The sequence below is a fragment of the Bos grunniens genome, chromosome 4 (genome assembly GCF_055505025.1).
Source record: "Bos grunniens cultivar Pamir isolate PY7600 chromosome 4, Bosgru_T2T1.0, whole genome shotgun sequence".
Classification (NCBI taxonomy): domain Eukaryota; kingdom Metazoa; phylum Chordata; class Mammalia; order Artiodactyla; family Bovidae; genus Bos; species Bos grunniens.
This window is the reverse complement of record NC_141168.1, coordinates 48,459,350-48,484,328: the sequence shown is the minus strand read 5'-3', so window position 1 is coordinate 48,484,328 and position 24,979 is coordinate 48,459,350. Positions and strand designations below refer to the sequence as shown.

At 42.1% G+C, this 24,979-nt stretch overlaps 3 long non-coding RNA genes across 5 annotated transcripts; 2 read left to right on the top strand and 1 right to left on the bottom strand.

Moving 5' to 3' along the window:
- Positions 1 to 7,597: 7,597 nt before the first annotated feature.
- Positions 7,598 to 11,309, top strand: LOC147374069 (uncharacterized). Its single transcript, XR_015162392.1, has 2 exons — positions 7,598 to 8,863; positions 9,337 to 11,309. It is a non-coding gene; the product is annotated as an uncharacterized LOC147374069 (long non-coding RNA).
- A 2,075-nt stretch (positions 11,310 to 13,384) lies between these two features.
- LOC147374068 (uncharacterized) lies at positions 13,385 to 14,392 on the bottom strand. The gene is made up of 2 exons (XR_015162396.1): positions 14,245 to 14,392; positions 13,385 to 14,087 (listed from the first exon to the last, which is right to left on the bottom strand). It is a non-coding gene; the product is annotated as an uncharacterized LOC147374068 (long non-coding RNA).
- Positions 14,393 to 14,461: 69 nt separating this feature from the next.
- Positions 14,462 to 23,270, top strand: LOC147374067 (uncharacterized). 3 transcript variants are annotated; one of them, XR_015162395.1, is made up of 2 exons: positions 14,462 to 14,552; positions 22,856 to 23,270. It is a non-coding gene; the product is annotated as an uncharacterized LOC147374067 (long non-coding RNA). The 3 variants fall into 3 exon arrangements; XR_015162393.1 differs by lacking the exon at positions 14,462 to 14,552 and adding an exon at positions 20,653 to 20,787; XR_015162394.1 differs by lacking the exon at positions 14,462 to 14,552 and adding an exon at positions 22,167 to 22,244.
- Positions 23,271 to 24,979: the final 1,709 nt, after the last annotated feature.

Genomic DNA, 24,979 nt, shown 5'->3' with positions numbered 1-24,979 from the left:
TGCTGTGTCCCTGGCAGTGTATTGATTAATATAATTGGTGTAAGTAGTAGCTTTAATATTTGTAACCTGGGACCCTTGAGTTAATTCTTTTTCTTGTTATAGCCCACCACACCTTTGCTCTGTAGGAATGCAACTTTATCTAATGCTTTTTGGAGGCTGGCGCCTGACTTTAGAATAATCACCTTTAGAGAAAAAGGCCTCCGGGCCAGAAGATGATGCAAATCACCTAAACTTTTGCATATGATAAGTTTGCAGGAAGAAAGCTTGGCTTACTGCATGACTCTACCCCTTCCCCCATTATCCTCTATGCATAACTTAAGGTATAAAAACTACTTTGGAAAATAAAGTGCGGGCCTTGTTCACCGAAACTTGGTCTCCCCATGTCGTTCTTTCTCTCACCTTCTGGCTGAATTATTCAGCCTCTTTTCTCCACTGAATTTCCTCACTGAGCTATCCTTATTCCATTACTCTTTATATCCTTAATTAAAGTTTAATTAAGCAGTTGTTTCCTGATCCTCGCCGACGCCATCCCCGCTTCGAATTCCCTGGATCCACCGGGGCTGGACCCCGGCACTAACCAAAAGACACAGACTGGCTGAATGGATACAAAAACAAGACTCATATATATGATGTCTACAAGAAACCCACTTCATACCTAAAGACACATATAGACTGAAAGTGAGAGGATGGAAAAATATACTCCATGAAAATGGGAAGCAAAAGAAAGCTGGGGTAGCAATCCTCATATCAGACAAAATAGACATTAAAATAAAGAAGATTACAAGAGGTAAGGAAGGACACCACATAATGACCATGGGATCAATCCAAAAGAAGACATAGTAACTGTAAATATCTATGCACCCAACATAGGAGCACCTCGATACATAAGACAAACACTAACAGACATAAAAGGAGAAATTGATAGTAGCACAGTAATAGTAGGAGACTTTAACACCCCACTGACACCAATGGACAGATCATCAAAACAGAAAGTTAATAAGGACACAAGTCATAAATGATACATTGGATGAGATGGATCTCATTGATAGAGGACATTCTATCCAAATGCAGATGAATACACCTTCCAAGTGGACATGGAACATTCTCCAGGATCGACAACATCTTGTCACAAATCAAACCTCAGTTAATTTAAGAAAATTGAAATCGTATCAAGCATCTTCTCTGACCACAACACTATGAGACTAGATATCAATTACAAGAAAGAAACTGTAAGAAACACAAACAAACACATTACTAAATAACCAACAGGCTACTGAAGAAATCAAAAGGGAAATCAAAAAAATTATAGAAACAAATGACAATGAAAACATAACTCAAAACCTATAGGATGCAGCAAAAGCATTCTAAAAGGGAAGTCTATAGCAATACAATCCTACCTCAAGAAATATGAAAAACATTGAATAGACAACCTAACTTTACACCTGAAACAACTGGAAAAAGAAGAACAAAAAAACCCCAAAATTAGTAGAAGGAAAAAAGTCATAAAGATGAAAAAGAAATGAAAGAAACCCTAAAGACAGTATCAGAAAATTATTCCACCCTGTGTGCAGTCCTACCATCTCTAGAGCACAAACTCTCTGTGCTTGTTTGCCCCTCTCCAAACTAAACCTAATCTTGCTTTCCTTTCCTTCCTTCTTTCTTCTTCTGACTTGGGTTGAGTATCACACCCCCATATTTCAGCATAACTTACAGAGCTAGTTCAGTTCAGTTCACTCAATCAGTTGTATCCAACTCTGGACCCCATGGACTGCAGCATGCCAGGCCTCCCTGTCCATCACCAACTCCCAGAGTTTACTCAAACTCATGTCCATTGAGTCAGTAATTCCATCCAACCATCTCATCCTCTGTCATCCCCTTCTCCTCCTGCCTTCAATCTTTCCCAGCATCAGGGTCTTTTCAAATGAGTCAGTTCTTCACATCAGGTGGCCAAAGTGTTGGAATTTCTGCTTCAGCATTAGTCCTTCCAATGAATATTCAGGACTGATTTCCTTTAGGATGGACAGGTTGGATCTCCTTGCAGTCCAAGGGACTCTCAAGAGTCTTCTCCGACACCACAGTTCAAAAGCAGCAATTCTTTGGCGCTCAGCTTTCTTTAGAGTCCAACTCTCACATCCATACATGACTACTGGAAAAACCATAGCTTTGACTAGATGGACCTTTGTTGGCAAAGTAATGTCTCTGCTTTTTAATATACTGTCTAGCTTGGTCATAACTTTTCTTCCAAGGAGCAAGCGTCTTTTAATTTCACAGCTGCAGTCATCATCTGCAGTGATTCTGGAGCCCCCCAAAATAAAGTATGTCACTGTTTCTACTGTTTCCCCATCTATGTGCCATGAAGTGCTGGGACTAGGTGCCATGCATGATCTTAGTTTCTGAATGCTGAGTTTTAAGCCAACTTTTTCACTCTCCTCTTTCACTTTCATCAAGAGGCTCTTCAGTTCTTCTTCACTTTCTGCCATAAGGGTCATCTGCATATCTGAGGTTATTGACATTTCTCCTGACAATCTTGATTCCAGCTTGCGCTTTATCCAGCCCAGCATTTCTTATGATGTACTCTGTATATAAGTTAAGTAAGAAGGGTAACAATATACAGCCTTGACATACTCCTTTCCTTATTTGGAACCAGTCTGTTGTTCCATGTCCAGTTTCTAACTGTTGCTTCCTGACCTGCATACAGATTTCTCAAGAGGCAGGTTAGGTGGTCTGGTACTCCCATCTCTTTCAGAATTTTCCACAGTTTGTTGTGATCCACACAGTCAAAGGCTTTGGCATAGTCAATAAAGCAGAAGTAGATGTTTTTCTGGAACTCTCTTGCTTTTTCAGTGATTCAGCAGATGTCAGCAATTTGATCTCTGGTTCCTCTGCCTTTTCTAAATCCAGCTTGAACATCTGGAATTTCATGGTTAGCATACTGTTGAAGCTTGGGTTGGAAAATTTTGAGCATTACTTTGCTAGTGTGTGTGATGAGTGCAATTGTGTGGTAGTTTGAGCATTCTTTGGCATTGCCTTTCTTTGGGACTGGAATGAAAACTGACCTCTGCCAGTCCTGTGGCCATTGCTGAGTTTCCAAATTTGCTGATATATTGAGTGCAGCACTTTTACAGCATCATCTTTTATTATTTGAAATAGCTCAACTGGAATTCCATCACCTCCACTAGCTTTGTTCATAGTGATGCTTCCTAAGGACCACTTGTCTTCGCATTCCAGGATGTCTGGATCTCGGTGAGTGATCACACCATCATGATTACCTGGGTCGTGAACATCTTTTTTGTATAGTTCTTCATGTATTCTCGCCACCTCTTCTTAATAGTTTCTGCTTCTGTTAGGTCCATACCATTTCTGGAGCTAGTACTTCAGACAAAACAACCTGTGACCTTCCAAGCTTGATAGGTAACAGCATTATCATAATAATAATAGGCCAGAATATTAGAGAGCTCCTACCACCGAGAGACTTCCCTGGTGGCTCAGATGGTAAAGCATCTGCCTACAGTGCAGGAAACCCAGGTTCGATCCCTGGGTCAGGAAGATCCCCTGAAGAAGGAAATAGCAACCCACTCCAGTACTCTTGCCTGGAAAATCCCATGGACGGAGAAGCCTGGTAGGCTACAGTCCAAGGGGTTGCAAAGAGTCGGACACGACTGAGCAACTTCACTTTTCACCACTGAGAGAAGGATTACTGAGGAGCCCTATCTGTGACACCCAAGGACACAATCCTGTAACCTTTAAAGAAATGAAATTTGTATTTTAAACCTTTCTGAAAATTGAAAACAATCCAAGTTCAGATGGTTTCTTTGGTGAATTATCCCAAACTTTTATGGAAGAAATAACACCAATTTTATATAAACACTTCTAGAAAACAGAAAAGAAGGAAATACTTCCCAACTCATTTTATAAGGTCAGCATTACCTTAATACCAAAACTAGACTAAAATCTTTTATTCATCTTCATTAATTAATAGATGCAGAAATTCTCAAAAAAAGATAGCAAATTAAATTCAGCAATATATAAAAAGGGTTATACATCAGGAACAAGTGGCATCAACCCAGGAATGTAAAACTAGTTCAACATTCAAAAATCAAATACAATTCACAGTAATAACAGACTAAAGAAAAAAGTCAAATGATCAAATCAATAGCTATTAAATCATTTGACAAAATTCAATATCCATTCATGACAGAGATTCTCAGCAAAATCTATAGGTAACATCATACTTAATGGTGAAAGACTGTATGCTTTCCTTCTAGGTGGGACAAAACAGACGTTCATTCTCACAAATCCTATTCAATATTGCACATAGACCGAGTCCATGCAGTAGAAATGAAAAGGAAATAAAAAGCATACAGAACAAGAAAGAAGTTCTCAGACAACATGTATGTCTTTGTAGAAAATTCCAAGTAATCTACAGAAAAAGTTCCTGGAACTAATCTACCCTAAAGCTCTAGAACTTATGAATAAGATCAGTAGGGATACAAATCAACATATAACAGTCAATCAGATTTCATGTATCAGCAGTGAACATTTGGAATTTGATATATTTTTTCAAACACTATTTATAATAGCACATAGAAAAATGAAGCACTTCGAAACAAATCTAACAAAATGAATACAAGATCTATATCCTGAGAACACTGCGGAAAGACAACGATGAAAGAAAACAGAGACCTAAAATGTGGAAAGATCTACCATGTTCATGTACTAACAGAGTCAATTCTGTTAAGATGTTAATTCTGTCTAGTTGATTCAAGGAAATATCAATCAAGATTTCTTACACAAATTAACAAATTAATTCTAAAATTTATGGAAAGGCAAAAAATAAAAAAACAACAAAACAAAACTGGACTAGCCATTGATCTCTAATCATGGAAGCAAATCCCACATGCCACAGCTAAAGACCCTGCATGTCACAACTAAGGACCCGTGCAATCAAATCAATTAAAATTAAATATTTTTAAAAGTTGAAAAAAATTAACTAGCTAAAAACCATTCTTAAAATGAAGAAAAAAGTTAAAAGTATTCACATAGTTCAATTAATTATAGACTTATAATAAAGACTTATTATAAAGCTACAGTAACAAGATAGTGTAGTATTGACAAAAAGATTATATAAAATAGAAAGACCTGAAATTTACCAAAATTAAAACCTCAAACTCTGTGGAAGACACTACTAAGAGAATGAAAACACAAACCATATGCCTGGAGAAAATATTTGAAAATCACATATATGATAAAATACTTGTATCCAGATATGTAAAGAACTCTCAAAACATAATAAGAAAATAAATCAATTTTCTAAAGAATCAACAGTTATAAAGCAAAGAAGAAACACAGATGCTAAAAACACATATGAAAAGATGCTCACATCATTAGTCATTAAAGAAAAGCAAATTAAAACCACAATAAACTACTACTACACACCTATTAGAAGAACGAAAAATATTTTTAATGACAATGTCAAGTGTTAATGAAGATACAGGGCCACTGGAACTCTTTTTCATTGCTGATGGGAATGGAAGATTATACAGCCACCCTGAAAGGAACAGTTTGTTTATCCACTCACCAGTTAGACATTTGGAACATTTCCAGTTTCTGGTAATTATGAATAAAACTTCTATAAGCATTCATGTGCAAGTTTTTATGTGAACATAAGTTTCATTTCTCTTGGGTAAATATCTAGGAAGAGGAGATCTGAGTTTGCCAAAACTGAACTATACTCTTAAAAGATTTAATTTTACTGTATTAAATACCTCAACAAACCTGTCCTTTAAAAAAAAAAAAAAAAAAAGCCATGGATTGAGACATGGAAAAATAGCACCTGTGGCTTTACATCTGTTAAGAAACAAGATAAAAAGACAGAAATTTTTAGTACTGGGGTCAATTCATGTATTTATTTACTTTCTTAAAAAGGGAATCAATTCAAGGAGCCATGTTTTTTAAAACAACATCTTCACAACAATTATTAAACATTATCTTTCCTAACATTACTTTTTTTGGCAGGTGGGTAATTCTTTTAGAAATAAGCAAGCCAATTTTTCAATCATTATAGTACTGAATCATTTTCTAAGTACTGATTTGTTGTTTTGGAGACTATAGAGCTTCTTAGATAGAATTCGTCACTAACTGCTCCATATCACAGTTTTTCTCAGCCAGATCATATGGCTGAGATAAAAGTAAAATTCATTCAGGTATACAAAGGAGTTAGCAAAAATAATATAATAGTTTTTTCTTTTTACTGTGGTTGATTCATATTGATATTTGGCAGAAAACAAAATTCTGTAAAGCAATTATCCTTCAATTAAAACAAAAATAAATTTTTAAAAATGATGGTTTTTAACCTGAAAACATCAACTAGGAAATTTCATTTCCACGGAAAATTAAGCATATTGACATGACTTCCTGTGCTGCATTCCTAACATAGGCAAAGAGAGATTTGGAGGGACTTCCTTAAAGACAATTCTTTAAATAGGTTGTCAATAATTTATTAAAGAAGAATTTAGGCAATACAAATCTTACTTAAAGCTTCATGAAACAAAAGTAGTCTGTATTCAGAGAATTGCAAAATGGAGCAGAAAGCTTTTATAGGGTAAAGAATAAGGATGAGGAAAAGTGAAAATGTCTAACTGGCACACAGTCAACCTTATTTAGAGTGAGAAGGAATAAGGAAATAACATAGAGCCCAAAGTTGGCTTGGCATTTGGAGACTGGATATACTATTTCATAGTATAATATTGTTGTTGTTTAGTTGCTAAGAGGTGTCTGACTCTTTGTGATTCCAGGGACTGTAGCCTGCCAGGCTCCTCTGTCCATGGGATTTCCCAGGCAAGAATACTGGAGTGGGTTGCCATTTCCTTCTCCAGGGGATCTTCCCAAAAAAGGAACTGAACCTAGGTCTCTTGCATTGCAAGTGGATTCTTTATCGCTAAGCCACCAGGGAGGCCCATAGTATAATATACTATATTCTATTTCTGGTCAAGTAGTATTGTTTACAGGGACATGAAAGTTATCTAAGTTTCAGTTTGCTGATGTGGCACCCCTGGGGCAGGAGTGGCTCCATCTTGGACCTAGAAAGTTATTTCAGAAAGGTAAGTATTTAAACATTCTTTGATTTGTGACTTGATCATTTTAAAAGAGAGATATTCCAGGCTTCCCTGGTGGCTCAATGGTAAAGAATCTGCATGCCAACACAGGAGACATGGGTTCAATCCCTGGTCCAGGAAGATACCACATGCCACAGAGCAACTAAGCATGTGCACACAACTACTGAGCCTGTGCTGTAGCGTCCAGAGCCACAATTACTGAGCCCATGTACCACAACTACTGAGGCCCACGCGCCCCAGAACCTGTGCTCTGCAACAAGAGAAGCCACCTGAAATCCATGTATCGCAACCAGAGAGTAGCCCCTGCTGGCCACAACTAGAGAAAAGTTCATGCAGCAACAAAGACCCAGCACTGCCAAAAATAAATAAAATTCTTTTTTTAATTAAAAAAATAAAGAGCAATTTTCCATTTTGGCTATATGTGAGGACAGGCTATAGAAGAAACTCTTTTTGCGCATGTAGCTCCTGTGGGTGAATAAGAATACAAACAAACAAAACCCCAGCCGGGGTCCACCAGCCAATTCAGAGGGGTCTGGATTTTAGATCCCATTTGCGCCCTCAGCTGGGGGCCCTTGTGCACAGCACAGGTGTATGCTTCAGCTCTTTTGCCTATAAAGAGTGAGAAATCTTCAGTTTAGAGACAGAAAGCTGAAAGTCCATAAAATCATGAATTATATGAACGGGTGCCAAATAGCCCCAAACTGTTTCTGGAACCTTCTGGAACCTTGGTTCAATCATCTGGAACCAAGTGATGTTCTTTAATGCCCCAGAGAGATCTTTTCAGATAGCCAAAGGAAGCATGATACTACCTACAGGAGAGGAATATATAAATCTGACTCTGGCAGAAAAGAGCACTTTGTTCTAGATGAGATCAATGTATGGATGACACAGAAAAACTAGGGGCGTTTGAGATATAGATGTTATGTTTGTCTTAGATATTTTTCACTCTCCAATTATTTAAACACTCCATGTTGTCCTTAAAAAGAAAAACAAAACAAACAAAAAACCTTGGGATTTAATTATAGTTCTCTTTCTTTGGGTGAGTTCAGACCATCCCCTATAAACTAGTTCAATGTCTTTCTCTTAGTAGAAAGAATATTTTTTCTTTCACTCAGAGGATCAGAGTGGACAGCTCGTCTCTGGATAGTCTCCACATAATGATGCTACCTGATTGTAATAACCTTGCAGACATCTAAACTGTCTACTGTGGAAGACATAGGGCTCATGGAGTTGACCAGTATCTCACCGGTTTTTAAGGAACACCCTAGAGTATATACACCATACCTGGAGAGTTTATAAATACTTAAACCCTGGCAGCAATTGTGACTGCTGATTGTGATTCAAATGGTCTAGGGTGGGTAATCAGCACTGATAACATTTTTTTAAGCTCCCTCAGCTGATTCTAACATAGCCAGGATGAAATCCTTAGTCTGGCCCTTCACTCCCAAGTCAACAAACTCCCACACCTGGTGACGTTTGCATTCTGTGACCTTAGGCAGAATGATTCATAATCACTCCTGAAAAAACAGTTGACGGGGATTTCAGCAAGAGCAGGTTCTTCTCCTGAGGGAACCCTGAAACTCTAGGCCTCAGTGATCCCAGCCTACAAGGCAGAGCTTGGAACCATGCACAGAGAGGACCTTCTAGCTCAATACTGCATCCTTTTTGCTGCACTCTCCTCCAGGGTGCTGGATGTGGTGAAAACCTGAAGCAAGCAATGATGACGTGCCTCTGCTGTGATGGTCAAGGTGAGGTTGTACAATAAGAAGAGAGGCTGGAGACAGAGACGGGTCCCCCAGAGTATCTGGTAGCCCTGTCATGCCATGCCTGTCCCCACCTATTGACATGTTCCCTCCGTCTGGCTTCAGCCCTACCCCCTCACAGTGGGCCCTCTTCTGAGGGTCTGCTCAGACCCCAGCTAGCAGAGGTACCAGTCTGGGTTTCCTTCTCTCTTATCTCCTCTTGTCCATGTCCCCCCCACCCCCTCCCCCAACTCCCACACAGGTAAGAAAGGGTGAGAGGGGCACGGCTGGGGTTGAGGCCATCACAATCCCTCCAGGCCCTGAGGTGAAAAGGCCGAGGTGTGTGTGAGGTGCGGACGGGGCAGCAGGTAACGTGCTGAGGTAACCTTTTGGCTGCCCGAATGGGCGGCACCAACTCTCTGCCTGTGAGGCCCTCCCTGTTCACTGCGCCTCATCGCATTCTCCTTTTGTCTCCGTAGCTGCCAGTCTCCTACCTGCCGGGCCTTCCTAGAATCCCTGGGCCAGGTCTACTTGGGCCAGACGACGCCAGAGTCCACCGCCGCCTCAGCGCCTCAGCCCCACGCACCTGTGCGCCTTCTGAGCATCAGCGGATGGACCTGGGCGGGGCCACAGGAGGGGGCGGTGGGAAGGTCTGCAGCCTCCAGCACCGCCTTGGCAGATTTTGTTTTTAAACCATGGACTTAGGTTGTAAATTAACTTGTGGGGCGTGGACTGCAGGAAGAACCACCTTTCCTGCCTTCTGTTTTCCCACCAGGGGCTCTGGACAAGCACCTTTTCTATTTACACTTTTATTTTTTCTTTCAAAGGGATGGGATTGGGGGAGGAGGGGTGGGGGGCATGGTCTGTAGGCTCCTCTGTGCCCATCTTGCACCTCCAAGGGGCCTGGGATGTGGGTGTGAGTGTGAAGCGTACTGGAAGATGACAGGCGCCCCGCTCCCGCCTGCCACTGAGGGGGCACCAGTATACCAGCCCTCCGTCCGCAGTCAGCCCCTGCCTCACCACAGACTCCTGTTGCCCATCCCTCTGGGGTCTCAGTGCTCTGGGCAAGGGGAACAACGAAGAGGCTGTGCCCTGCCCTCGGCCCCCATCCCAGAAATGCCAAGGCCTCGCCACCACCACATCACCATCCTGCACTGAGGACTCTGGAGGCCATCAGGGGCTGCCTTGTCTGCTGTTGTATTGGGTCTGTGTCCGCTCTCCCTCCACCTTTAGTGTTTCGTTTCTTCCCTCCTTTCCTTCCCTCCTGCTCCCACTCCCAAGTTTAGCACAGGTAAAAGGGTTACCCCTTCCTCCCTGCCTCCTGGATCACCAACTCACAGTTGTTTCCTTCTCTTTTATTTTCGTGTGTGTATAATTTATTTTTTTCCTCCTCCCCTTTTCTGTCCTCCCTCCCTCCCTCTTCTGCCATGTAACTGGAGGATGTGCAATGAGTTTGCAAACAGCTGGGCTGTCAGGCTGCTTTGTTCTCCAATGTTTCTCCTCTGCCTCCCCTCCTCTTCCTCTCTCCCTACCCTTTCCTTCCTTCAGTGTTTCCTTAGAGCAGTGAGCACTACTTGGAAGCTTGAGAGAAACTAAAATTAAATTGAGAGAGAGAAGAGGAGAGGGAGATGCTGGAAATATCACAGAAACAGCAGCAGATCCATGCAGGCAGGGCAGGTGGTCGATGAAATTTGGACCTTTATAGTTCACAGCTGATTCCCTACCTATAATATCAGATCACATATGTGTCCCATAATCATGGTGACTTCTAGTTTGTGTCATCTGTTTTTGTTTTAGATACCAAGTGGACCGTGTGGAATCTGCCAAATTAAGAAATCCCTGTCCTCTCAGTCAATCCTGGCCAATACTATTTCCACAAATACTTCTTCCTCTACACACCCACTTAGCTCCTCAGCACCAGCCCCCAGCCATGATTTGCTTTAATATTCAAGAAGATTCTGGGAGAAAATAGTAGAAATTTTTGCCATTTGCTATGAACACACATGCACAGCCAGTGTTCTCACTTGAGACAAATCACTATAGAGAGGTGTCAGCAAGCAGGTTATTGATTTTCCTGGGAGAACCTCCACATCTTGCTTCTGCATTAACAGTATCTCAAGCCAAAACTGACCCGGCTATCTCCCTCCACACAAAGGATATGTGTACTCAGTGTCTCTCAAATTCAACACACACACACACACACACTTGCATGTACCTTGGAGATTTGTCATTGATCATTGTGAAGAACTGTTCTACAAAGTGCAGGAGGTATTTAATGTCCCTGACCCACACCCCCACCCCAAATGCCAGTGGTAGCCCCAGTTGCTGTAATAACCAAAACACTCCCTTAGGTTTTGCAGTATCCCCCAAAGTGTTTGTCTCATCCCAGAATGAGAACCATAGCTGGCTGTGTTGGGTATTTGCCCTCACTCTTCGGTGCAGTTGTTCTCAACCGTGCGGAGATTTCGAAACCCCTGATGGCTGAGTACCACCTCTAGAGATTCTGATCAATTGGTCCAAACTGCATCTTAGGCATCAGGAGTTTAAAAAGAGCCCAGCTGATTCTAATGGGTAGCTGAGGTCAGCCTTTCCAGCTGAGTCCACAAGTCTGGGACTCTCTACAGTTACAGATTTGGACAGCATCTATCACAGGTTAACACAATGTGAGCTGAAGCAACTGCTTTGAGCCAGGACTAACGTTCCACTCCATTCACCAGGCTGCTAATGCTGGATCTGATAGCCTCTTGGCTATTCTGTACCCTGACCCCTGCCTGTGCAGGAACGTATGGGTCAGTGAGAAGCTAACTACTAGATGAAGCAGCCCCTCACCAGCTCATCGCCTCTAGGCAACAGCCTAAAAGGGGAAACGAATTGTGTGTACATTTCTCAACTCAGAGAAAAACAGGAATCTCAGTCTTAGGAGCAGAATCCTTCTAGTTGCCCAAGGCCTTCTGGGGTGGGGCGTGGGGGGTGGTGGCTCATCACCAACAATGTGCCAGTAAATGTCTCCAAGCAGAACTGTTTAATTATCATGGTCTTTAGCTATCCACCACTGCATTCTTTAATGAACATCTCCTTCTTTGTGTGTCCTGGGAGACCCCCACCCCTCTCTTGTTCTCACTTATCTGGCTCGAGTTTCCTAAGAACCTTGGTTAATGTGGCAACAAAGATAATTATTGGTCTCAGAAAAATTGTTTGTTATATTTGAAAGAAAGATAAGTGAAAGTCGCTTAGTCATGTCCAACTCTTTGCAACCCCATGGACTGTACTGTAGCCTACCAGGCTCTTCTGTCCATGCGGATTCTCCAGGCAAGGATACTGGCCCTCCTCCAGGGGATCTTCCAAACCCAGGGATCGAACCCAGGTTTCCCACATTGCAGGAGGATTCTTTACCATCTGAGCTACCTATCTAAAGGTACAGGCCTCCCTGGTGGCTCAACTGGTGAAGAATCCACCTACAGTGCAGGAGACCTGGGTTCAATCCCTGGGTTGGGAAGATCCCCTGGAGAAGGAAATGGCAACCCACTCCAGTATTCTTTCCTGGGAAATCCTATGGACAGAGGAGCCTGGCAGGCTACAGTCCATGGGGTCGCAAGAGTGAGACACAACTTAGTGACTAAACCACCATCTAAAGGTATTGTTGCATTGTTTTAGGAAGTGGACAAGCTTGGATTCTATGGAAAGTAGACAACCTTTCAAGAAGACAACTGAGAGAGCACACCTCTGGTTTGCTCCTGGCTAAGGGGGTGGGGAGAGCCCTGTGTTTGCCAAGTTCAATGGTGTTCATACTCTCACCAGGCTGATTTCAAGCTACTGACATTTTAACAACTGACTGTCTTATCTCCTTTCCCAGCTTCTCAAACATATACACGATTGGAAGCTCCCTAAGATTAATCAATTTATCTCTTATAAATCCAGTATATGATTTATATACTGGAAATGCACCCTGTGAAAATGTAGTGGAGTAGTTGACCACAACTTGGGATAAAAGATGCTCAGATTCTCTGAGAGGAGACCCTGGGAAGACTGGGAGCAGTGTGCTAGCCAGCCACAGACATGGACATGCAGAGGAGAGACTCAGAGTGGGGTGTGGAGATGGAAGTCAAGACACCATCCATCCACCAAGCAAGGCACCAGGCTTCAATAAGGTCTCTGGGTTAATTAGCCCTTTCCTTCACATTAGAAACCCAGGTGGTGTGAAGAATGTATTTTGAAATAATCCAGGAAAGGAATCACAAAACTGAAGACTGAGTTACTTTCAGGTCCAAAAGGCCTGGGGATGGTGCTTTTTGAGTCTCTGGACAACGTAGCATGACCCTGGGGGACCCACCTGTTTAGCTGTAGGGCTGCAGGGCCGTTTGTGAGGAGGATTTGAGCCGCACGGGGAAGTTTGACCTTTGTGTGCACACACTGACTTTACACTTGGGGAATGCTATTTCTAAACATTCACCACATTGCTATTCACATCATAGTGTCTTCATAAAATTAGCCAGGAAAAAGAAAAAAATCACAACACTCTTGCAGATATAAATAATAATACCAAAAGGCAGTATTTACTATGCAACAGGCACTGTTCTACTTTCCACATAGTGACATTTAATCCTCAGAACTGTTCTATGTATTAGGTGAGTGCTATGATAGAGCACATTTTACAAATAAGGAAACTGAGGCACAGACTGCTTGAGTAACTTTCCCAAGTATACATGCTAATCAGTGGCAGAGAGAGAATGAAGCCTAGCTCAGAGTGCGGGCTCCACTGTACATAAGATCTCTGCTTTTGATCACTGAGCCTTGGCCAGTGGGTGTCCTGGTTCTGTGTACATTTTTTTTGACTGTGAGCTATGCTAGGGTGGAAACCCTGAGTGTGGCTTATTAAGATCCTGAGAAGCCCATTCTTGACTTGTGGTGGGGTCTTGCAAGTCTGAGATACTGCTTGGTTTGGGCTTCTGGACACTGCTTTTGCTTTCTCCTCCCAGAAGAGAAAGGAGCCTTACTAACACCAAGTCTACACAAGAACCAGGAAGAGGAATATTTGTAATAGTCCCTTAAATGAAAGCAATCAGATCACTAGTGTGAATTCTTCATGTTGAGGCTAAAACAGAGGTTTCCAGGTCAGTCCAGACTCTGGCGGCCCATGTCTTTGCAAGCAGAGTGTCCCGTGATGGACTCTGGGGAGAGATGCTCTCCTGAGAAGGCTGCTTCTGCTGCTACTTGCATGGCCATCCCTCTGCTGGGGAAAATAAAAATATGAACTTGGCCAATGAAATTGATGACTTAATCTAAATTTTACCCCACTGGAAACACTGAAGTCATAATTAGTATTTCCTGGTGAAGGAAGGGATGAACAAATGAACAACTGTGATTTCACTCTGCTACTTGATACTCACTGCCAGTGTTTCACACCGGAGAGAGGGTCTCCTCCTGGGCCACAGACCCACTTCCTACAGGTCCCTAGGTCTGCTCAGGCTGCTGTGCTTGAGACATCAGCTCCTCAAGACTTTATCTCCTGATTTTGTCCCCACTGTGTCTTACGTCCTGCATGTGTGGGGCAAAAAATCAAAGGATTAGTGTGTGGTTGATCTCAGGGTATCTTACATGTTTTGCAGGAGGAAGCAAGGCATGAGGTTCTTCATCCATAGCCCTGTAATTGCACGCACGCCTGGCTGCTCATCCTGCCTGTGCCTCATCCAGTAAGGTATGATGTAACTCAGACTCTTATCTGAGGATTTGTTTTTTACACGTGAGTCACATTTAAACCCCAAACAATATATTTTCCCTTTTTTCTATAAAAAAGAAAATGCTTTCTTTTTTTAAAATGTCTTGGTCTTGTTTATTTTTTCTTCCAAAAGAAGAAGTAAAATATAAATCCGTTATGTTGTGCTGAGTCACTCAGTCATGCCTGATTCTTTGTGACCCTTTTAGACTGTAGCCCATGCGGCTTCTCTCTCCATGGGATTTTTCAGACAGGAATACCGGAGTGGGTTGCCATTTTCTCTCCCCAACCCAGGGATTGAACCCAAGTCTCCTTTGTCTCCTGAACTGCAGGCAGATTCTTTTCATCAGGGCACCTTAAATTCTTTATAACAAAGTATTATCAAAAGGCTCAGTGATTTCATGGACATATTTTCTGAAGAACTAAGAGGCATTACTGCATACCCAGAAGCTTCCCTGACACACTGCAACAGAAAGGGTCTTGAGATGTTCAAATGTGAAATTATTACTGTACTTTTCCTACCATTTGGCTGAACTATTTCCTGCCTATCAAGGAATCTCTATCAAGGAGTACACATTCCAGCTGTACTCCACCTTTGTTTTCAACAAGTGGAATATTGCCCAGATCAGAATTTGAAGCTACTAACATGCACGGAGGATCCAGAACACAGCCATGACTGAGGAAGTGGGGAATACCCATGCAGAAGTTGTGTACAACAACTTACGAGATACCACAGATGCGTTCCTTGAACTTGACCAGTGACCGTTCCTTATGAGGAATGGTCAGAGAGCTATGCTCATTCTAGGGAAAACATTTTAATTTAAAAAGAGATTTTCGACAATTGCCATGTTGGGACGGACCACTGGGTTTAGGAATAGAAAGTTACTGGGCTGTAAAGGATAAGACATTCCAACTCTAGGCCAGGATCCTTTGTGCTCACTGAGGAGAAAAAATATGCAAATGATGCAAAGCTTACAACTTGGCTTTATTAAGGCAGTCAGGGTCCTGTGTGACAGCCAGGGTCCTGACCCAGGAATTTGGGGACTGGGATCAAGTTCTCGCTCTGCTCCTATCTAACTGGTCAGTCACTGGGCATCTCTGAGGCTGTTTTCCCATCCAGTATGAAGCACTAGAACAGCACAGTGCCTGTCACCTAAGTAGTAAGTGTTGAGGGAAGAAAGGAAGGCAGGCTTCTCAAGCACTGCTGCAGACTCAAGTTACAATAATACATGGCCCCTCACCCTACTCACTTTCTAAAGCCCCCAAATACTAATTTAACCCCCATGAGAAGTGGGGGGCTCTGGGAACAGTAACTCCTCAATGAGTTGTGAGTTGGGAAGGAAGAGGCATCTTGGATCAGTTACAGGGTTTATGATGGGCACACAGCCCCTCCTTTCCCAATTAGTGTGATGAGGTTTAATGCCTCATCCAAGTCTTTTCTGCTCTATCCAGGTCATGCAGTTTTTCCCATAGCCCCCAAACTCAGGCTGCTCTGCCCTTCCTGACCCCCCTCTTACTTCTGTGTCATAGCCAGAGCTCCCTTCTCTAAGAGCTCTTGGTTACCAGGAAAGCAATGATCTTGCTTCCTAATGCTCCAGTGCATCCTTGTTTAGGAGGAATTGCCCTCTTCACAATCACCCAGCTGCCAGACATTCTCTCCTGCCTTCAGAAATGCCTTGTCTAGGTAGGTCATTCTTCCTTTGCGAATAAAGCCAGCAGAAAGAGGCAGTGTGTCTCAGCTCTTATCCCCCTGCCCTTGCTCCTCCCCCTGCATCCTTTTGGACCCCACAGTTCCTCTGAGATTGAGTAATCCATCTTCCTCCTCTCAACCAAACACGACAGGGACAAAATTATGAATGTCTGAAAATCCATAGCCTTTTCCTCCCTGTCAAATGCATGAAAGTCTTGTTGCCAGTATGACATTCTCCAATCTCTCTCCACCTCCCATCCCCATTTTATTGTGCATCCTGGGGTCATGAGCAAAGGAAGCTGTATGGAAAATTCACACTGAAAAGGAAAATAGAAGAAAAAATAAAAACAGGTTTTAAAATGATGGGTAGTGTTGACAAAGGAAAGAAGAATCATGTAGGTTTTATGAAGATTTTGTTTAAGAGTTGAGGGAGTGGAAAGAGAGTTTTGGGGGTTAGCAGTAGCCTGTATAGAATTCATTGAGAATGGCTGAGAGAGAGAGAGAGGAGAGGGGAATGGAGAGGAAGAGAGAGAGAGAATAAGAAAGAGAAATTTTATAAAGGGTTTGCTGCATTAAGAAAATACTTCCCTGGCAGTCCAGCGGTTAAGATTTCACCTTCCAATGCAGGGGTTGTGAGTTCGATCCCTGGTCAGGAGCTAAGATCCCACATGCCTTGTGGCCAAAAAATGAAAATAAAAAACAGAAGCAATAGTGTAACAAATTCAACAAAGACTTTAAAATGGTCTGCATCAAAAAAAACTTAAAAAAAAAGAAAGAAAATACTTCTTCTAGAGACTTGAGTAACGGTTTAAAGTACTGTTCATGACTTTATGATGGCTACACATCTTTCAATCACCTCTTTCAATATGTTTCAGCACCAAGTTGCTCACAGACACATCTGTTTATATCAATATACTGGGGACAGTGACTTACATGAAGGTGGCCTTTTCCCTAGACTGTGTTCCTACATGTTCCTTCTTTGCCCTTGACCTATACAAGCATTTATGTATTGATCCATTTTATCCTCCCCCAAGATATAAATAGCGAAATCCCAGGTGGCACTAGTGGTAAAGAATCCACCTGCCAATGTAGCGGATACGTGTTTGATCCCTGGATCAGGAAGATCCCCCGAAGAAGGAAATGGCAATCCAGTTTAGTATTCTTGCCCGGGAAATCTCATGGACGAACCTAAGTCGCTTATTCTTGCCTCAGACATACTAGTTTTTTTTAAGTCCTTATTACTTGGGAGGATGGGTGTTGCTTCTCTCACTTTAGAAACTCCTTCTCTCCCTTCTGACCCAAAATTCCCCCCTCTCGCAATCAGCATGGTGATGAAGTGAAGTCACTCAGTCGTGTCCGACTCTGCAACTCCATGGACTGTAGCTTACAAGGCTCCCCCATCCATGGCATTTTCCAGGCAAGAGTACTGGAGTGGGTAGTCATTTCCTTCTCCAGGGGATCTTTCCAACCCAGGGATTGAACCCAGGTCTCCTGCATTGCTGGCAGATGCTTTACCATCTGAGCCATCATGGAATAGCCGCCAGGAAAATAAGGCAAGGATGGTGGGGCAGGAGATGCTGGAGACCAAGTGGGAAGGGAAGTTATTAGGTTCTTTGGGGAGATATCCTCAGGGTTAACATCAGTATCTGTAAATGAATAGACTCAGAAAATTATTTCTTCTTAAAGTTATGATTAGCAAGGGGAAACCTTACTCTGTAAAAGTCTAGTTTTCCTGGAAGCCACAGGAAAAAAAGAGGTTTGGGAAACATACAAGCATGTGGTGTTCCACATGCTCCAAAGACCTATTTTAGAGCATTTTCTATCTGTGAAGTCCTTAAACTCTCTCCCAATTCTTAACCAGCAATGTCAATTAAGTGGATAATGAAGACAGGCAGTACCACAAAATTTCCATCAAAAGGCAATTCAGTGCTTTCATAACAGCAGGGATAGCTACTAGTACTTAGAAATCAGAAGTGGCTCATCTATCTTCAGGGATAATTTATATGACTTGGATGACATGAAATTTAACACAGATCTATCCAAAAGGATGGTGATTTAATACTCCAGATTTAAAAAAAAAAAAAAAAAGTAAGGCTTTGCTACCATTAGGTGAATTTCACTTCACGCCATTTTATTTTCATTTGAAGAAAAATCTGTTTAAAAAATAATTTTAAAACTTTTTTTTCAATGGTGGGCAGAATCCTAAGTTCAAACATCTGGCCAGAGTTAAGCCTCTATGCTTCCAGTAAGAAGAGCAAAGGAGACTTGTGACTGTGAAACAAAGAATTGGATCCAAACTGTCCCTAGGAGATGAAGCCATGGAAAGATGAATTTTTTATTGCTTACCTACAAGTTCTGGACATGAGATGCAAACAATTTCCTCCTTGCAATTCTATAAGAAAGAAAACTGCCATGGCTATCAGTTTCTCTTGAGGATCCTTACCCTTAGCACCCGATTGGCCCCAGGAAATACCTGGCCACAGAAAAACCCTCTGCCCCAATGCTGAACAACCTTCCCCTTTTGAAATTCCCCTAACTTTTGCTTGCCCTCTTGCGCTAACCAAGACTATCAGATATACTTAAAGATCAAACAGAAAGTTTCCCCAACTTTCATTTCCAGTCAGATGTTGTCTCAGTGTTTCCTCTTTTTATTCATTAAAACTTACTTTTCTTTCTAACATCCTTGAACCCCTGTGGAAATGAAAGGACAGCAGATGGATGTTCTTGCCAAAAATTTATGAAAATACAGCCTTTGATATTTTGTTTTTGTTTTTGTCTCAGGCTTAGTTTTTCTTTTACACCTGTCAGCGGGGGCAGTGTTACTCTCAAAGTATTGAAGAGTAATAGGAAGTTCAGTGGGACTAGTGATTGTCCAGAGCCACACAGGGAAGCTGGAATTTGGACCCAGCTCTGTCTGCCCCCAAGTCATGCATTTTCTCTTACCAATACAATATTCGTAGGCCTGGACTCTCAATGCCTTGGACTGTCTGCATCATCAAGGCTACACATGATGTGCATATGAAGTTGATTTCACTTATGACACAATACTGAGATAAAAGACAGAGGGATAGGGGACAATGTTTGATTTGTTCAACTCAGAACCCTATAGCTATGGCTGAATCTGGACTCCTCCAGGGATGTTCCCCAAGACAATCAGAATTCCTCATCGGACTCACCTGGAAATATTTTTAAATCCCTTATTCTGAGTCTGTAGGTCTGGGCTGAGACTGAGATCCTGCATGTCTGATAAAGTGCCCAGGTGAAACCAATGCTGCAGGTCGAAGGCATCAGGTCATCATTCACAACCCTGGCCACATATCAGAATCACCTGGCAGCCTCTTAAACACTACTAAAGCCCAGGCCCAGGGCCCCCATTTCTGATTTGATTACCTGTGTGGATCATAACAAATTGTGGAAAATTCTGAAAGAGATGGAAATACCAGACCACCTGGCCTGCCTCTTGAGAAATCTGTATGCAGGTCAGGAAGCAACAGTTAGAAACTGGACATGGAACAACAGACTGGTTCCAAATAGAGAAAGGAGTATGTCAAGGCTGTATATTGTCACCCTGCTTATTTAACTTATATGCAGAGTACATCATGAGAAATCCTGGACTGGATGAAGCACAAGCTGGAATCAAGATTGCTGGGAGAAATATCAATAACCTCTGATATGCAGATGACACCACTCTTATGGCAGAAAGTGAAGAAGAACTAAGGAGCCTCTTGATGAAAGTAAAAGAGGAGAGTGAAAAGTTTGGCTTAAAGCTCAACATTCAGAAACCTAAGATCATGGCATCTGGTCCCATCACTTCGTGGCAGATAGGTGGGGAAACAGTGGAAACAGTAGCTGACTTTATTTTTTGAGGCTCCAAAATCACTGCAGATGGTGACTGCAGCCATGAAATTAAAAGACACTTACTTCTTGGAAGGAAAGTTATGACCAATCTAGACAGCATATTAAAAAGCAGAGACATTACTTTACCAACAAAGGTCCGTCTCATCAAGGCTATAGTTTTTCCAGTAGTCATGTATGGATGTGACAGTTGGACTATAAAGAAAGCTGAGCACCAAAGAATTGCTGCTTTTGAACTGTGGTGTTGGAGAAGACTCTTAAGAGTCCCTTGAACTGCAAGGAGATCCAACCTGTCCATCCTAAAGGAGATCAGTCCTGGGTGTTCATTGGAAGGACTGATGTTGAAACTGAAACTCCAATACTTTGGCCAGCTGATGCGAAGAGCTGACTCATCTGAAAAGACCCTGATGCTGGGAAAGATTGAAGGCAGGAGGAGAAGGGGGAGACAGAGGATGAGATTGTTGGATGGCATCACTGACTCAATGGAGATGAATTTGAGTAGACTCTGGAAATTGGTGACGGACAAGGAGGCCTGGCTTGCTGTGGTCCATGGGATCGTGAAGAGCTGGACACGACTGAGCAACTGAACTGAGTGGGCGTTGGGTGTAGGCACCAACATTCTAGAATCCTTTCAGCAGACAGGCATGAGAACCGCTGCTGAAGAGCTTTAAGGTAATTAACTCTGGCACATTCCACTTAGATAAGAAAGGATGAGATGGCTGCACAGAAAATGAGAAGCTTCATTGGTGCCTATATTTTTCTGTTCAAGTTAAGGTACCCTTTCTTTTCTGTAACTGTATTCAGTTTAAATGCTTGTGTATTAGTAACAACATCTTAAAATATGTTTTCTCATCAGGAAGCTGGTTTTTCTCTGTGGTCCCAGCAACCGGCAAAACTGAGTGATAAGGTTTAGTGCACCAGGAAGATGGGACAGGAACTGCCCAAATCAGAGAAGTCCATGGACTAAGGACAGAAAAGAAGGCTATCCCAGGGTGCAGTGGAGGGAGGGTGGGGAAAGACAAGAAGGGTAGGAGAAGCCCAGCAGTTGAAAAAGAAAGCATTTCAGAGGAGAATGAGAAGGAAATGAGTTAAGAAACCATTTGTCCCTGATCATGTCAACAGAAAAGACCAGGAGCTTACCACTGGGTGGAGTTTGACAGCAGATAACAGGATGCCCCATAACTATGGAGATAAAGGACATCCCCACAGAGGTAGAGAAACCCAGAGGACCACACAGATTCCAGCACCTGGATCTCCAGCCTCTCTCTGTCTTCAGACACCATTTTCACTGGAAAAAGGCAGGGGAGGGAAATTTTAAAAACCGATATAGATCATTTAATTAAAGGAGGCATTTTGATTTTTTAAAAAAGACTAAGTATCTTCAAATGGCAACGTTAAGTGTCTTTGGCCATCCGACCACCCTCAGCGAAGAGAAGGCAGGTTTGTTCCCAGAACACTTAGAAGAAATAAAGGATACTGCTTTTCTCTGGGGCATGATTAAGTAGTCTTTCTCTGTGAATTGTTGACCCTACATACTGGGCAAAGAACAAAGTCCCACATTTCCTCAATGGGACATAAAGGGAAGCAGGAGAAAGATCTTTCTAGTAAAAAAATACAGACAATAATTGCTGTGTCTGCTGAATACTGCACCCAAGTACACATATCAAAATGCTTTCTAAAATCTGGCCAGGTAGAGAAAGTAGCTTCTTGGTTATTTGTGAATTTGGTAGGAAAAGGGATGTTACATTACTTAATAACCAAATCAAGTATCCTAAAGAAGTCCTTTCCACACCTTCCACAGCTTCTTAGGTCACTATTTGGTTTTCATCTCCCCTTGCCTCCCCTGTACTTACCCACTACCCTTTCAGGCCTCCAACCCCTCCCAAGATAGGATCATTAAGAAGAAAGTTCTCAAAAGGACATAGGCTCTTTAGTATATACCTGGAGACTATATTGAGAAGTCACCAATCTAAGCAGTAGAAACTCATTTAAAGTGTTCTCTTGTATTAAGCAGTTCCTTCTATTTTCTGTATCCTGCTGCTTTGACATCTAGGGCCTTGCTGACCCTGGACAGACTGCCTTTCCCAGAGCTAGCCAGTTCCTACAGAGAGTAAACAGCTCATCTCTGGGTATGTCTTTCATATGCAAACCAACCAATTCAGAGTACACACCTCAAACTACCTCCTCTATTGGTTTTCAAACCCTTATCATTCCAGGCCAAGTACCAGAAAACTAGGGACAGGCCTTATGCCCCAGTTGCTGTGGTTGTTTAGTTGCTAGATTGAGTCCTACTCTTTTGTGACCCCTTGGACTGTCCACGGGATTTTGCAGGCATTTCCTTCTCCAGGGGATCTTCCCAACTCAGGAATCAAACCTGTGGCTCCTGCCATGTCTCCTGCATTGCAAGTGGTTTCTTTACGGCTGAGCCACCAGGGAAGCCCTCTATGCTCCAGAACCCTCCAAAATTATTCAAACTAGCCAATCCTAAACCTGCTTATCTGCCTCGCCCATTCCTTCCCATGCAAACCATAATAAAGGTTTCCCCCTCACTCCTACCTCCTGACTAACCCTGGTGCTTCCCCATGCCCCTGTGTGTCCTGCCATACCTCCTATTTCTAGGAAACTGTGAGTAAACCTTTTCCTTCATGACAGTCACTTCTGTGTATGCATGTCTTACCACACCTGATTACAATAAATCCTAGGTACCCTTGTAACACTTTGTTCTGTTACCATTCCCCAGGCCAGACCAGAAAGGGCCACATGCCTCATCCCTCCTCGTTAAGAATGCACAGCCTCTCCACCTCCAAACCCCTGTAGAGGAAAACCAAATGCCGCAGGAGGACTGATGGACTGGGAGAGAGAACTGAGAGGAGTCAAGAAACGACGGCACCTCCTTTTAAAATGGTACTGAAAGAGGAAAGAGAGTCAAAATTTAAAATGACCCTTTTCTCCACATTCTGGGAAATTATGTGAAAACTAAAGATAGAGGAGGCACAGTGAACACAGCAACTTTTCCACTGCTGTGGGGGATTTAGGTCTAGAAGTCCAATCTCAGGAATAACCATTACGAATTCTAGTCCTAAAGGCTACTAGATTTTCATAATAAAATATTGGATACACACACACACACACACACACACACACACACACACACACATATATAAGAATGATAAGATTGAAGAGGAAAGAGAATAAACAGGCAAGAAAGGCAATTGGCTCAGTGTAGACTGAGAGGCAACTCAAACAATAAAGCAAAGAATTTTTGGTAACACCCTTTTTGTTCCTCATTCAGGCTTGATCCTCTAATTGCAAAAATTCCCCTGCTTCACCCATCCCACTATCACAGCCCCTGGATTGCACACCATAAACAGTACTTCCCTGCCCTTTCAAAAAGTCAAAACAAAGGGGTTAAAGTTATTTCACTACCACTTACAAAGACTCCCCAGCCCTCCGAGATTTCCTTACTAAAGCTTCTGCTTACTCACCACATAGCTAAAGCTTAATCTGGTTACATGGCATTTTAATGTGGTATTTTACCATTTACAAAGCACTTTCGCTCCCAGCACCTCACTGGATTCTCCCAACAATCCTGTGAGGTCAGCAGGAATTAATTTTCTGATAAAATCCCTCTCTGTTCATCAATCCTTCAATATCAAGGAAACCTCAGCAAAATTTCATTATCAGAACACGGTGAATACTAATGGGATTCAAATCCTTTCGAAGCTATTTCCATCAATCCTCTCAAGCTTCTCTCTAGACAGCCAAACAGAATTCCCTTCAACAGGGGCTGAATCCTGACATGAAACTTTGGACAATGGAACTTATTCTAGCACCATTGTGTATATAATACCTAGATAAAGACCAGCAGTAAAAAACATCTATATTCTACACATTCATTTATCACTCATGAAAAACTCAGATGCAAGAGATTCAGTAAGTAGAGGTGGAAAAATGTATTCAGAGCTCACTACAGCTAAAGCCATAATTAGGAAACTTGTACTTGCCAGCACCTAAGTACTAATCTTTAAGACGGTGCAAATATTCAGAAAAACTGTTAGTGTTATGCTGCTTTTTCCAGTATATGAAAGTGTGATTTTTAAAACTTATAAACTAGATTATAACTTGCAGATAAACCTTGCTTTGCACAATAGATTCCTTTTCAAAAAATATGTGTGCTGACTGCATTTTTGTCAGTTAGGTGGCATTTATACGAAAGGATATGAGAAAGAGAGAGAGAGTGGGTTTACCATTTAAAAGAATGCAATAGATATATTTTATAACTGGAGAGTAATCACCTTACAAAGCCAGGTCTCTTTTAATTTATACATTGTGTAAATCTGTAATTTTACATGTCATATTTCCTTGAAATGGGATACATATGGATTTAGTTTGCAGAACAATTAAAGTCATTTAGAGGCCTTTTATTGTTAAAAAATGATTTTATATATAATAACTGCTAGTGGTTGCACCAAGTATAGAATCTGAATGTACTTTTCTATTTCCATTTCTATTATGAACTAGCTATGAAAGTGAAAGTGAAGTCACTCAGTTGTGTCCAACTCTTTGCGACCCCATGGACTGTAGCCCCCCAGTCTCCTCCGTCCATGGGATTTTCCAGGCAAGAGTACTGGATTGGGTTGCCATTTCCTTCTCCAGAGGATCTTCCCAACCCAGGGATAGAACCTGGGTCTCTCGTACTATAGGCAGATGCTTTACCATCTGAGCTACCAGGGATGTCAAGTTCAACTAGGTATATAACTAAGCAAATTATTGTTGTGACTTGGTTTCTTCTGTAAAGTGAGAAGACTGAATTAAGTTATTTTCCATTCACTGAATTTCTATATATATTGGTTTAACCTCTGCA